Genomic DNA, 14,456 nt, shown 5'->3' with positions numbered 1-14,456 from the left:
GTCAGTTGCTGATAAATGTCCACAGGACACACCACTCTACCATAAGCCTCAGGCTGAAGGCACTCGACTCTACCTCTGTGGGTCAGCAAACCTAGCTCATGCCTTAAGTGCCTATAGGCACCCCACTCTACCAGCAAGCCTCACTCAGCTTTGCTTGTTCTGTGGGCTGGGAAGCCCACTGTTGTGTCTTGTTCTCTGGTTCTTTGTTCTGCTGCGGATGTTTCTCTGCTGTTTTTCCAGTGTCACAGCTTTCTGTCCCTGGGTTGTGGAGGTTCAAAGCACAGGTATCAAGTCAGCCCTTGTGCTGAGCTGCAACGAATTGCCTCCTGACGAGCCAAGTAGGATCTGGAAACAGTCATCGCTTTGCAAACATTCACTGCTGGGGAAAAATGGTTGAAGGCAACTGCCCTGGAAAGCTCTTCATTGGAGGGCTCACTACAGAAAGCAACAAGAAAGCCCTGGCAGCAGTATTTGGCAGATATGGATGAATTGTTGAAGTACTCAATGAAAGACTGTGAAACTAACAAATCAAGAGGATTTGATCTCCTCACCTTTGAAAGCCCAGCAGATGCCAAAGATGCAGCCAGAGATATGAATGGAAAGTCTTTGGATGGGAAAGCTATTAAGGTGGAACAAGTCACTAAACCAACATTTGAAAGTGGCAGGCATGGACCCTCACCACCTCCAAGGAGCAGAGGCCCACCAAGAGGCCTTACAGGTGGAAGAGGAGGCAGGGGAGGAACCAGGGGACCCCCTTCACATGGGGGACACATGGATGATGGTGGCTATTCCATGAATTTTAACATGAGTCTTCCAGGGGACCACTTCCAGTAAAAAGAGGATGAAGTAGTGGTCCTCCTCCTAAAAGATCAGCTCCTTCAGTCAGGACCAGTTTGCAGTAGCAGTGGAATGGGAGGCAGAGTCCCTGTGTCACATGGAAGAGATAGTTATGGAGGACCACCAAGAAGGGAACCCTTGCCCTCTCGTAGAGATGTGTACCTGTCATCAAGAAATGATGGCTATTCCAGTTAAGACAGCTATTCAAGCAAAAATTACCCAAATTCTCAAAATACAAGAGATTATGCACCACCACCAAGAGATTATACATAGCGTGATTATGGTCATTCCAGTTCACGTGATGACTAGCCATCCAGAGGCTATAGTGATAGAGACGGCTATGGTTGTGATCGTGACTGTTCAGACCATCCAAGTGGAGGCTCCTACCGAGATTCCTATGAGAGCTATGGTCACTCACGTAGTGCTCCACCTACACGAGGGCCCCCGCCATCTTATGGCAGAAGCAGTCGCTATGATGATTACAGCCGCTCACGAGATGGATATGGTGGAAGTTGTGACAGTTACTCAAGCAGCCAAATTGATCTCTACTCAAGTGGTCGTGATCGGGTTGGCAGACAAGAGGGCTTCCTCCTTCTATGGAAAGGGGGTACCCTCCTCCTCCACGTGACTCCTACAGCAGTTCAAGCCACGGAGCACCATGAAGGAAGCCGATCTGATAGAAGGGGAGGCAGAAGCAGATACTAAAAACAAATAAAACTTTGGACCAAAATCTCTGCTCGAAGAAACAAACAAAGTGGAACCTATTCTGTCATAACTACCCAAGGTCTCTTAAAAGGAAAAATTGTGTTACTTAAAAAAATAAAATAAAAAAAATTCCTGGTAAGTATTCCTCCATAATTTTTATGTTTCATGTGAAGAAAAAGTAAAAACTGTCATTTTATTTTATGACGTTGCTTTCAATAAGCAAATATTAAACGTGTAAGACTTGACTTGTATACTAGTGTTATAATTCTCTTAAGAGTCCCTGAAGGCCACTTCCTATTCGATTTTTTTTCTCGGTAAATAAGGTAAATAATACTAAAATCTCCAATAAACATCTAGCCTTCTAAAATGGAGAGCTTACTCATTCTGCATACATAAACAAGCTAGATATTGGAAGGGTGGTTGGGTTTGCTACACTTAAGATCTCAGGGTGTCTTCAAACTGAAATCTCAGCGCTCTCAGTGTGAAAAGCCTGAGATAGATGCCTAAGTAAAGAAAGTGCTATTCACCCAGCAAACCCAAAAGTAAAGGATAATGCTGACCATATATTGCCTTTCTGACATTTGTTTCCTTGGGATTTGGCAAGAAACTCTCCTTTCCTCCTCCCTCCATTAAGACCATTTAAGTGTGAGTTAAACAACTACAGACTACTAAATAAAAAGCTTGGCCAAAATAATAATAATAAAGCACAGGTTATCTGAGGATTCAAAGGACAAGTTTCACTCCTGGCTCTTCTTCTTTGATGGTAGTGAGAACCCTTCTCCTACTTCATTTTTTTACCATGCTAGAGTTTTCAAGTTTTTACAACTACAATTAACTCTGCTAACACCCACAGATGAATCAAATCATCCTGTCAGTATCTTCTCCCACCTACTCTTACCCAGACTCAGCAGGGCAGAAACATTGTTTGGTGGGAGTTACAGACTATGGCTAGAAGAGACAGTTAAATAATTCATTACATTACACAGCCTAATGAAAAAAGTCATCTGTTCTTTCTCTATGTATGAGGAGGGTAAGTCAAAAAGTATTGCTGCTAGGCTTCTTGTTCATACATATACATGTTTATTCCAAGCAAAATGTGTTTAAACATCTCTGTACGATTAGTGAATGGCTACAGACAAGTTTTTTTAGTAATACATTTGTCTTACTTTCATTAGGGTGCCTTCAAAAAAAGGGGGTACTTTTTGTGCCATAGACAAAAATCATTTTGAGGTCAAGGCTAATATCAACTGTGTGACAAAACGCAAATGGGCATTTTCTCAAATCATTGACATTTTGTAACAAGTTTATAGAAATTCTGTTCCAGATAAAACAAGAGATTTTAGATGGATCAAATGTTTAAAGGAAGGTCAGGAAGACCTCAAAGATGGGCCAAGAGAGGGAAACTCACCAACCTGAATGAAGAAATTGTGACTGAAGTCTCGAAACCAGTGGAAGGCCATAGGATTACCAGTGACGTCATTACTTGAGTTTTCTTGTTTTGCATTTTCAATTTTAAGCAAACATCTTGGCCTCAGCAAGCTTTCAGCTGGATGGGTGACAAAAGCATTGCATAAAGATCAGCAAGCTCAAAGAGCTGATAACATTCCCCTCAGTCTTTTAAGCAAGATCCAAGCTAATGAGGAGTCCTGGTATGGTACTGTGCGTTAACGTGCTGGACGGCAAAGTTGGTTTGCACCACAAGATCAGCAGTTTAAACTCACCAGCTGGTCCTTGGAAACAGGGTTACTGTGGGTTGGAACTGACTCAACAGAACTTAACGACAACAACAAGCTAATGAAAACAAGTTTATGGAGCAAATCATAATTGGAGATGAGTCTTGGAGTCCAGTAAACCGATGGGGTACCACTGGGTGGGCCAGTTAAAATCAAGGCAGAGAGATCAGCTCAGAAGTTTATTGTGACTATTTGTGGGGATTAAAAAATGGTAAACTTTGATTTTACTCAAAGGACACAAGTCAATCACTGGACTTATTAGTAAGAAGTTTGAGTGAAATTGAAAACTGCATTGGTGAGAAAAAGGCCAGGAAAATTGTGTTGAGGAATTTTTTTCCATCATAAGAATTCACCTGCTCATTATTCGAGGGTAGCAAGGGCTGTCCTGTAAGTTTTGTTGGGATATCTTACCCCATCCACCCTACAGCCCTGCTCTTGTCCCTTCTGTTTTTACTGTTGTTGTTCTCAAAACTCATAGAACATGTAAAAGGAACATGATTTTAATCCCTTAAGGATGCCAAAACTGTCATTTGGATGTGGTGCATATCAGAGAGTGCAGAATTCTTCAGGGAAGGGTTAGAGATATGGAAGCTCTGCTTTCAGAAATCTATAGATGAAAGATATGTTAAGAAATGACAGCTTTGCATTTTGATATGTTTGTTTAATAAGGATTGCTATGCTTTTTGTAGCAATACTTTCTGACTTACCCTGGTAAACAAGTACTTACTGTTGAATTGACTCTGACTCATGGCAATCCCATGTGTGTTAGAACTGTGCAGTTTTCAGTTGCTGGTTCTTCAGGAGTAGATCACCAGGCCTTTCTTCCTAGGCACAATTTGGACTCAAATTGACAGTGTTGTGTTAGCAACTGAGATTAAGTCATTGGCTCCACCCAGGGACCAATAAAGAGAGTGCAGTGGCTCTATAGGATAAACATTGGACTGCTAACCACAAGGTAAGTGGTTTGAGCCGACCAGTTGCTCCACGGGAGAAAGATTTACAGCTTCAGAAACCACATACAGGGTCACTATGAGTCGGAAACAACTCGACAGCTCTTAACAACAAACAGCAACAGGAACCAATATAAATCATGTTTGGTAAAATGCTTGCTTTCCAGTTTGTTTATTTTTGTCAGCCTGATTTACACGTTTGGTAACACCCTTGTATATACTTTTTTTTTAAAAAAAAACTTTCAAGTCTTCTTTGATGAAAGATTTTTCTACTCCTTTAGCTTCTGTTTAGGGATTTCATTGACCTTTTTTCTATTTAGTTTCTATGTTTCTTGTTAACATGTCCAAAAATTATATGGATAATGAATTTTTAGAGCAAAACAGGCAGTGTTTAAACAAAATAGGCATTTTTTTTAAAAAGCAGCACTTAAAACCCTATACAGTGTCACACTATGTGTTGGAACCGACCTGACAGCACTTTACAACAACATATAATGGTGTAGTTATGTGTGTGTGTGTGTGTATAACATAAATATACATGCATATATAGTTGTTGCTGTTAAGTGCAGTTGAGTCGATTCCAACCTATAATGACCCTGTATAAGACTTCCAAGGGGCAGCTAGTGAATTTGAACCACCAACATTGCAGTTCAAACAACTTAGCAATCTGACGCATTAACCCACAGCACCACACCAGGACTCCTATACAGTAAAACCTGCAAAAGTTGGAACCTGTGTAGGACAGAATCCTGTCAGAGAAGGAAAATTCAAATATTTTCCATGAGAATCCAGCAATAGAAAAATGGGAAAGGCTACAGGCAGTAAACTACTAAGACCTATAAACACCCGGCAGGCCCATCGAGTTCCTGCTCTCACTGTTACGCATACATATGTCCCACTGCTTGTCTTACTCTGTCATGAGGCTTAATTCATAAAAGAATATACTCCTCAGTGTTTCTTAAAGACATGATATGCACCTTGGCTTTATTTACAGATAGAAATGTAGACTTTCTAGGTTTGGTGTCTGACCAAAGATCCTGTTTCAAACCTAGGGTACCAAGCACATTCAAACGGCTGTTAGGTTTAGAGAGTCCACATGGTGGCACTAGATACCTTTGAGAAAAGTCTATAACCTAGTAAGCAGTTTCTAGAACAGAGACGGCAAAGAGCCTCTGGCATCAGCAAAGATTAAAAATTGAAGCTAATATGAAAGAAACCTGTTCCTGTCTGAAAGGACTGCTTCCAGCTAAAACACATATGAAACTCTAATGCCAACTAAAAACACCAAAATACCAAGCAGAAGTTACAGACTGCCTACACTGTAATTATTTCTTCCAGTGGCAAATATGTATCTGTCCCTTTGGACATACTTCATTACTAGTATTTAATACCTTAAACAAATTTCTTCCTACGTACCCTGACCATCTCTTTCTTACTTTGAAGCACACACAAATGAAATGTATTTTCAGGGGATTTTTTTTTTTTTTTTTTGTAGACTTATGATCACCTCCATATTAATTTTTACATTTCAAAATACTTAACTCTCTTCATCTTTTTCCTTTTATAAATTCCCAATTTTCAACAGTTTGTGAGTATTCCATAAATAGGTACAAAATTTGTTAAGTCTCAACGCAAATAAAAATCTTAAAACTAATCTCCAAAAAAACTATTTTTGATGCCTCTTTTCAATCTTGTATCAATTAATAATATATTAGAAATCTCCTTTACAATATTTTATATTTAGGCAATTTTAAAGGCTTACACTCAGGAATGGATCCGGAATAAATTTTCAGCAAACGAATACATCTCAGAAATGCCTGAAGAAAGAAAAGCTGAGACAGACATCCTTGTGGTTTAAGACTTTTTGTGATATCCATTAACAAGGCTTTGTTAAGCTAAAAATCTCTGGGAGATGATTAATGTGCTCATGCCTTAAGTATTTCATGACATATTCAATGGGATCTATTCACTTCATTCAGAAAAAAATTTTTTGCTAGTGTTTGTAGACACAAGAATTTTTCCCACGACAGTAAGAGTATGTGTCTTGCATCTAGATTAAGCAAACCAGAATGTCACTTTAAGTGAGCATTCAAATCAAAAGCACACCAGAGTGCTTAAAAGACCACACTCCTATAGTACACATATAAATTGATTACAAGTGTAAGAATGTTTTACATGTGAAACACCCAAAGATTAGTGAATGCAATCGCATGCCTTTCAGCTGTGTTCACTTCCAAAAGTAGCAGTTACAGTCCTGCTAAGCCCGACTTTTCTAGGAAGTTGAAAACAAGATAAATGTTTGATTCATAAAACTGAAAACTCACTCCTGTCCCAGGCTAACTCCAGTGATGGGCTAAGGGACTAGCATGCACAATAGGTCCATTTTAGAGCAAGCCCCAAGAGGAAGAGGAAACAATTTATTGTGAATGAATACTGAAGTTTGAGGCAGATTATTTGCAGATTGATGAACAGTGAGTCCAACACTCAACTGTAAAAATGACACTTCTAATTGGTTGAAAAGCCAAAAATTTACCTTCTTCCCTGGGTTTCCAACTCATAACCAAACAATTTGTAGACTAGACTCAGAAACTGTTTTATTAAATTGAACACAAAATGCCTGTTATAACAACATCAAGCGTTTATCAGAAATCAGTACATAAGTGAGGATACACAGCCAAAATGAGCTATTGACATAAGCAGTGGAAATTTTAAATAACTTTCAGATTTTTATATTCAATATGCTTAAAAAAAAGTTTTTTAAAGCAATTTCAATTTCACAATTCACAGTTGATTGGTTTTCATCCCACGACACTTTTGTCATTTCTGTAGACTCAGAACACAAACAGGTTTCCAAAGTGATGGCTGGCATTTAGTCCCAATAGCATATTCATAGATCTAAAACACATGTGAGACATTCTGAGATATGTTTAAGAGACCACCAATTTCATACAGGCTGGCACATTTATTTTATTCTATATACTTCACCAGAGAAAACAGTTCTAGTGAAATAGCAGTAACAGTTTGAGACGTTTGCCTTGCCTTTAAATGAATGGTTCCAAAATCTCCCTTGGTTTTCCACAGTTGTATTCTCTGATTTAAATAAATAACTGTACTAAAATGCACCCTTGAAACGGAAAGCAACATCAGTTGTTTCTGGATCTAGAGTATATATTCAGGAGAGGCAATGCATTGTTCTACCAAACATATGGAATGCTTTAGAGCAGAGTCTGACATACTCTAGTAAGGCATTTCAAAGCAGACACACAATACTCAGCCTAAACAAAGATACCACCAGGTACACAGCAAGTAATGAAGAATCAACATGAAACTTTTACAAAATCGCACACTGATTTACAAAACCACAAAAATGTGCCAAAGTACAAAAGAAGGCAAGAAAAGAAAAAAAAATGACCAGCCACACTAAAAGTAAGTTTTGTTCTTGTAAATGTCAGATTTGCAGAATAGCAATAAGCTGCTTTATATGTGCTTTGCCCTAAGATACTAACACATCCATCATAACACATAGGGTTACTTTTCTTTAAAAAAATATATCATGTAGAGAATACATGTATAATCAGTGATAAAGAACAATTATTTTCACTAGTGAGGGGGTCACTTAAGCACTTACATAGAAAGTTATGAATCATGTAGGTCATTAAAAGAAATCTGATCAAATTTGCATTATTAGTATTCAACAGTGCATTTCAATTTTTAGCAACGGCATTAGGTTCAAGTAGGAAACTAAGACCATGAGAAAACCGTTAAGTTCAAAGAGTCAGGAAATATCTAAAAAATAAAAGTCTAATTAGTAAAAACACAAACTTTCCTTTTATGGGCCCAAAGGAAGTGCTCAATGATCTTGGTAGCCATGACTCTTACCAAACAAATAATATGATTCAGGAATATTTAAGTTTCAGTTTTCACTTAGTGAATTATCATGACCTGGAGGAAGTCACTTAAATTCTTCAGATTTTGTCCACAAAAAGTGCACATAAAAATAAAGGCATATGTAAAGAAAAAGTAAAAAAATCCCTCGACAGTACTAAAGCTAAAGATGGTTACTAAGGCTCATAATTTCAACAACTCATTATACAGTACAATCATTTTTAATTCTGCTAATTATGGCTAGGGGAAGAATGGATAGCTCAAAGTATCAGAGAAATCAAAGGCTTTATATAAATTAGTTGTTCTGACTTTCTACACTACTTATTTTCTAAGAGTTTTTTTTTAATACAACTAATCGCATATGGATTTGACCACTTTCTCTACTTCCCTCTCGTCTAGTAACAATAGCTGAAAGTAGTAGAAATGGCCGAAAGGAGAAGTGCTAACAGAAGAAAAACAGCTATAGCTTAAAATGAGGTATAAGCTTTTAGTCAACCCAATCAGTAAGTTATGGTTTGGTTTTGCTTTTGAAAGAAGCTGCATAGTTCAGCAAAACTACATTTTAAGGAGAGGGGTGAAGAAAACATTCTTATCATGAAACTTTTAAATGTATGACAATTAACTATTTTAAATGATCATACTAGAAAAACATCACTTTGGAAAGTTGTTTTCCCTCTAAGCATGCGCAAAAAACAGACTGGAAGACTAAAGTCCACAGAAGGTAAAAAGAGTATGTTACTAGGCTCAGGGTATCAATGTCATCATACTGGTTTCAAAATGATATTAATATTCAAACAAATATTAAACTCTTATTAATGGCATCATGGAGTCCTGGGGTAGTGCTGTAGGTCAGAGGTTCAAATTATCAGCCATTTCTTATAAACCCTATACAGAGTCACTATGAGTCAGAACCGACTCTACAGTACTTAACAACAGCAACTATAATTACACCATGCTGAATGTGTAAGGGGGGTGCACTGCCTGCAATTTACATTGAATTGTGTTTTTATTTTAAATGGTTAATTGATGAATACACGAATAGATAGATGGTAAAAATATAGTTAATGGTAAAACTTAGGTATTGGGTATAATGTAAAATATTCAACTCAGAAGTATGTTTGAAATTTTCTATAGAAAAATGTCAACATTTCTACAATAAAATTAATTTAGCAGTGTGTTTTAAAGACTCAAAGTACTCAATGTAGAAATTTCAATTAAATGACATAGGGAAATGTTTCCTTTTAAGGCCTCATTTCTTAAGATCCCTCATTTCACCCTTTCACTGACCACTATTTTCAGCCTCTCAGGTTTCTTGTAAAGTTGCTATCCCAGTAGTAGTATATGCTACCACCTGCAGAGACCTGTATGGCTGTGAATCTGAACAAACAGGACTCACCTTAACCGATCCTACCACCAAAATCCACTTGGGATATATGTGTCCCACATAATTGTATCAAAATCTACATTACCTCAAATTTTTTTGTTCCTTGATTTCTGCATGCCTTGTATTACTGAAAATACATGGTTATCAACAAAAAATTCAAAGCAGAAAATAATTGAGTCATGAAACAGTTAAGTATAGAGATGAACTAATCAAATTTACATTATTGTGCAAGATGATCTGTTCATGCACTTTATTTACAAATACATATATTTTCTCCTCTCTACAAAACAGACAAGTTTTCAAAAGACCACTGGAAGAATTGTGCCAAACAGTATCAAATTCTCCCCAATCCATCATACTACCATTCACTAAATAAAACACAAAACATGGTGAAAAATAACCCATAATTACTGGCAACCTGAGACAACTGGATTCCTTTACAGGGGGTATAGTTCCCAATCAATAACTTGAACAGTTTTACTCAATATCAAACTGAGACTGCACTTAAATAAACAATTCACACAGATCTTTGTTGCTCTAAGCTTCTGTTGTATGCATTGTGACTAATAATTCTGTCATCTCTTCTCTCTGTGAAATGCTAACCCTTGCTAAAGGCACTCATATTCTGGGCTTAACGGAGACAGGGTCACATGGGACCATAAGTCAGTACTTTTTTTTTTTTTTTTTTTTGGTATCTACCCAGAAAAGGAGTATACAGATGATCCTCCCATTCATAATGGGCAGAAAAAGCCACAGCTATCAGTAGAAATGTTTTATGAGAAGCTATTGATACGGCTATTCGTCCATTCAGTTAGAGGGACAGTAATAGCTCACAATGGTAAGGGTTTCCCCAACAAACCAAAGCATTTTTCATTATATATAAAACTCCTGAACAATGATTTGGCTAGTGAAAAAAAAAAGAAAGTCATGTTGTTGTTCTTGAATATTCTGTTCCAAAGCTTGCATTAAATATCTGCCTATAATGACAAAACAATCCTCAGTTTACTTCTAAAGAGGCTCTACAGTCCTTCATACAACTTCCCATGTTCCTAATAAAGTACTTCCTGTCTTAAATTCCAACTTCAAGGAAGTAAAACAGATTAGGTTCCCAATCCAGCATTCCTGAGCCTCTCTGTAGAGAATACTATACAGAATAGTTACATGTCTCCCCTGACATAAACAAGACACATCTTACATAGGTCACTAGGCAGTCCCCAAACTGTCGCTGTTTCCCATCTCAGTCAATTCAGGAGAGAAGGAGTCATGAGTTTTACCATTACTCCTTAGAATCGATCTACAGAGGAAGATTTTACCAGCTCTTGTTCATATGTGTGTATATATAAATATATACTTACATATATTTCTCCTTTTATCCTTGTTCAAAACTGTAGCTAAGCAAGCACACCATACTAGTGCCATTGAATAGGTTTGTCAAAATAAGAGGAGGAAGGTGTCATGCTTCCTTTAGCTGTTTAAGTCAGCAGAACATATGAATGAACTCAGATAAGCATGATACTTCATTCAGAGTTTCAAAATTTCTACATGGTTTTCTACATTTACTAACTAATTAAGAAGGGACAATAGTGAGGAAGAGTCAGGGGGATGTACTTTTTCAAAATGAATGATATACAAAAGTATTCACCTTGCAGAATTCAGTGCAATAAGAGACAAGCAGACAAACATAATAAGAAACATGCACATATTTACAAGTCGCAGTACATGATATACAAAGACAAGACCAGCACAGTATTTTCTGTTCAGTGTGGAGTCAGAAGGATTACATGGCACACTCGGTTTTGTAGTTGAACTTTAAAACAAAACAAACAAAAAACACTTTGAAGGTATCCACAATCCAATCTTTTAACTGGAACATGGAATTTTCCCCTTATAACTTCTTGACCTCAATACCTTCAAAGAGTTTCTGTTATCTTCCAACATTGATTTTGAATGACACTTTACACAAAGATAGTCACAGAGGAGAGACTTGTATGCTATGAGTCCTTCTTGCAAATGATTACTGATGACCTGCTTTTTCTGACTAAAAGTTTTCAATTGTTTAAGCTTCTGACCGTCCGAGTATGCAGCATATGAAAAGATACTACCATGATTCCCGGGAAGCACAGGGTGCAAATCCTAAAGCACATAACAGAGAAGGACTGGACTTCACAAAATGAAGCCAATAGAGGCCATGTATTACTAACTGTCATAGTAACAAGAGTCTGCTTTAAGAAAGAAAAAACATTGCCTTTAAGGAGCCTTATCAGGAGTCCTGGTGTGGCACTGTGGGTTAATGCCCCAGACTGCAAAGCTGTTTGAACTACAAGGTCGGCGGTTCAAGCTCACCAGCTGCTCCTCGGAAACCCTACACACGGTCACTATGGGTCGGAATCGACTCGACGGCACTTAACAACAACAACATAAGGAATGCATGAGTATGAGATATTGTACCATGCAGAGATGTATTTATTTAGGCATTTTCTACCAGACAGCCTCTTTCACCCTCTGGTCAAGCTACAGAACACAGGAGAATATTGAACGGTAATAAGCTCCAAACACAACTCACTGTTATAAAGATCTGTAATGTTTTTAAGGAGGCTGAGGGAGAGGTTTGCATGTAATTTCTACAAATAATCATGGAAATTATTTATCTACTTCCTAGAGTTTGCAAATTAAGGGGCAAACTGAGTTATTGTAGGCAATATGGTATCTAAAGTATCATATAAAATGAACACATCACCTTTTTTTTTTTTTTTTTAGTGCAAAGAAAATATAGCAAGTAAGAAATCACACTATAAATCTAACTTCTTTCTTTAAAAGAAAATGCGCTTATGCATTCGTAACATCCATTAAGGGCACTGGGAAATTGGAAACCTGAATACACAAGGCCTGGAAAAAAATCAAGCCCTTAAGTCTAATGATTTTTGTATGTACACAATCACACAATCACAATTAAGTAGGATGAGCAGGGAAGCCTGTTCTTTCATTTTATTTGCAAAGGATAAACTGAAAGTGGATGAAATTCAGTCATTTTACAAATGTAAATTCATAGCTACAATCTTTTTTGTTGTCTGATAAAAGTATTCAATGAAATTCTATCCATGGTATATTATATATATATATGTGTGTGTGTGTATGTGTGTGTAGACAGAAAATTTTTAAATAATCATGAAAACAAGTGCCCAGCACTATAATATTAAAGTCTACTAAAAATGTATACTTAAAAGCAAATGAATAACCTACTGGTCAATAAGATAGGCCCTGAACTAAACTAATCTTTGTAAATTACAGCAAACACCAAAAATAGAAGTTCATTCACTAGGAGTAACAGGTAGAGATAGTGTACCTTGATTTCATTTTTCTGTATCTGGGAGAAGAATACCTTTCTACAAATAATTCTACTTTTCATACACTACCTCTGCAACAGAAGAGCATCAACTTAATACTGTACCAGAGGTTAATAGCAAATTGATTTTAAAAGATAGATTTAAATTGCCTAAAAGTATTTGAGAAAAAAAGGATGATTATAACTTGCCTTCTCTCCACCTATTTACCCATAAAGTTATTATGATAAACAGATGAGTAATCAAATGTGAACTGACAATAATGAAAAATAGTGCTCAAGATAAGTTTTCTGATGAATGTGTCCTTTCAAAAGAAGTATGAATGAGCACCAATCTTATCCATGTAAAATAAAATACAGTAAATAGATAAAGTATAGTTAATGGAATTCTACACAAAACTAGCCAATCTTGACATAAACTACAGCTTCTTATTTTAAAGAAAAACAGAAATAATAATACTATTATCAGATACCTATAATATACTTTCAGTATCTTTAAGAAATTCCTTGGAGATATATTTTATAAAGAATAAAGCTGGATCTAAAACCAAAGTTTATGTTTTTCTACTAGAAATTATGAAACTGAAATTTGATTAACTTTTTGAAAAAAATCTCTCTTTATGAAACAGCAGTAATTTATTCTCAGCAAAGTCACTAACTGGCAAAACAGGAAAGATTGTAAATAAAGTGTAAGAATTTTATTATCTAAAAAGTGTTCCAAAATAAAATATCAAGAGATCTGAATTTATGGTTGAAACCATCATATATGAATGTTACTACCAATAAAGAACTTGAAATGACTTTCAATTGAAAAATCAAACACATCTTTACATTTCCTAAAACCAGCCAAATATATATATACTTTAAAAAATCATATCCGTCTTAAATTTATTCGATATTCAAAAGTAGGGGTTGGAAAACCCACAGCACAGCTGTGGCAGGAGAACAAGCTTAACAGACAAGGTGATTCAACTGGGGAATAAAAAGAAGAAGGGGAAAGGTGGCATTTAAATGTGTGAACTCCACACGTGGAAATGAAGTTTATTGTTTGGGAGTATGTACATGCACACAAATACACACAAAGACACAAATAAGAACGTTTGTATTCCAGAAAACCTGCATTTCAGTAACTGAGGAACCTGGTAAAGAGGGAAATGCCCTGCAAAAAACTAGTGAAATTTAAAACAGACTATCCTACTAACAATGCACTGAGGTGGTGGCTCTAACGAACCCTTACAACACTCAGATCTCTGCTTATGTGTTTTTACAGGGATGGGAAGTAAAAGTTCAATCAAGTTCTTTATTTAGTAGTACATAAAAGTAAGAACATAATGGAAGATGAAATTTCTAAATAGTCATAGCTCTAAGTGGTCAGAACTTGGTTAAGATAAAAAGTTACTTCTGATAGGATAGTTAGGTCACATGCTGATAAATAGCTCAACATAAGTGACCTAGAAAAGCATTATGACCAAAGAAGTACATCCTTTCCTCCCCAGTTTTGACATCTCATGGTACCACAACAGGTTACAGGAATGTATTCATATCAAAAGGACCACAAAGCAAGGTATGTTGACATAAGGTAAACAACAGGCAGGTCAAGCTGCTCAAAGTGAGTATGATAA

General features: G+C 36.6%; 1 pseudogene; it reads left to right on the top strand.

Moving 5' to 3' along the window:
- Positions 1 to 389: 389 nt before the first annotated feature.
- LOC102833420 lies at positions 390 to 1,542 on the top strand (annotated as a pseudogene).
- Positions 1,543 to 14,456: the final 12,914 nt, after the last annotated feature.

This window comes from Chrysochloris asiatica, unplaced genomic scaffold, assembly GCF_000296735.1.
Source record: "Chrysochloris asiatica unplaced genomic scaffold, ChrAsi1.0 scaffold00108, whole genome shotgun sequence".
Taxonomy (NCBI): domain Eukaryota; kingdom Metazoa; phylum Chordata; class Mammalia; order Afrosoricida; family Chrysochloridae; genus Chrysochloris; species Chrysochloris asiatica.
Note: the sequence above shows the minus strand (reverse complement) of the source record. Positions and strands in the feature narration are given on the sequence as shown.